Source organism: Arachis ipaensis, chromosome B08 (assembly GCF_000816755.2).
Source record: "Arachis ipaensis cultivar K30076 chromosome B08, Araip1.1, whole genome shotgun sequence".
Lineage (NCBI taxonomy): Eukaryota > Viridiplantae > Streptophyta > Magnoliopsida > Fabales > Fabaceae > Arachis > Arachis ipaensis.
In genome coordinates this window covers 102,674,406-102,675,792 of record NC_029792.2, presented here as the reverse complement: position 1 = coordinate 102,675,792, position 1,387 = coordinate 102,674,406, and positions in this window count along the sequence as shown.

Sequence of the window (1,387 nt, the reverse complement as noted above, 5' to 3'; positions counted from 1 at the left end):
TTACTTGCACTTTAAGTTTCAGTTAAGCTCTTTTAATTTCTTGCACTTTAAGTTTCAGCTCTTTTAATCTTCCTACAATTTACTTTTCTGTCAAATTTTCATTCTGCACTCTAGCTTACTTGCAATTTCCTTTCTGTTAATCAAATTTCACTAAATTCATCAAATATTCGCTTAACTAAATTCATCACCATACTAAAGTTGCTTGATCCATCAATCCCTGTGGGATCGACCTCACTCCTGTGAGTTATTACTACTTGATGCGACCCAGTACACTTGCCGGTGAGTTTGTGTGGAATCGATTTTCCCTCATCAAGTTTTTGGCGCCGTTGTCGAGGATTGACTTAGATTGACAATAATTAAGTAGGTGATAATCTAGATTAAGCATTTTTCTTTGTTTTTGTTAAGCATACTAACTGCTTGAGATTTTGTTTAAGCTAATCTTAACCTCACTCTAGTAGTAGAGCACTTTGTTTTTGGTTTCTGGTTTTGTTTGTGTTGTATGCCAGGAGGAAGAAGAGGTGAATCCACCTCCTTTGATTTTGAGCTAGAGAGAACATTTTTGAGATTGAGAAGAGAAGCAAGAGGGAAGGGAGTTATTGGAGAAGAAGAATCAAAAGAGGAAGATCAAGAGATGGAGGGTAACATCCGTAATCTACCAGAAAAAGTGGCCAACAATAATGGCCCACCTCAAAGGAGAGTTCTAGCCTCTTACACCTTCCCCAATCCAAGAAACTGTGGGAGCAGTATACTCACTCCCAATGTTCATGCAAACAACTTTGAGTTGAACGCCCAACAATCGCGAGTTTGAAGCTCGTCACAGCCATCCCTTTCCAGATCCTACTCAGAATACCACAGACAAGGTTTAGACATTCCGGATCTCAGGAATGGCCGCCAATAATTCTAGCTTATACCACGAAGACTCTGATCTGAATCATGAGGCTAAGAGATATGTATTCAATCTAAGGTAGAATGGAGGTGGTTGTCAGGCACGCGTTCATAGGTGAGAATGATGATGAGTGTCACGGATCATCACATTCATCAGGTTGAAGTGCGAATGAATATCTTAGAATAGAAGCAAGCGTGATAGAATGGAAAACAGTAGTAATTGCATTAATTCATGAAGAACAGCAGAGCTCCTCACCCCCAACAATGGGGTTTAAAGACTCATGCCATAGAGAATACAATATGAAACATGTAAAGTGTCATGAGGTACAAGATGAATCACTAAAAGTAGTTTTTATAGTGAACTGGTGACCTAGGGTTACAGAAAATGAGTAAGCTGTTCTTAGTGTAAAAATCCACTTCCGGGGCCCACTTGGTGTGTGCTTGGGCTGAGCATTAAAGCTTTCATGTGTAGAGACTTTTCTTGGAGTTAAACGCCAGCTTT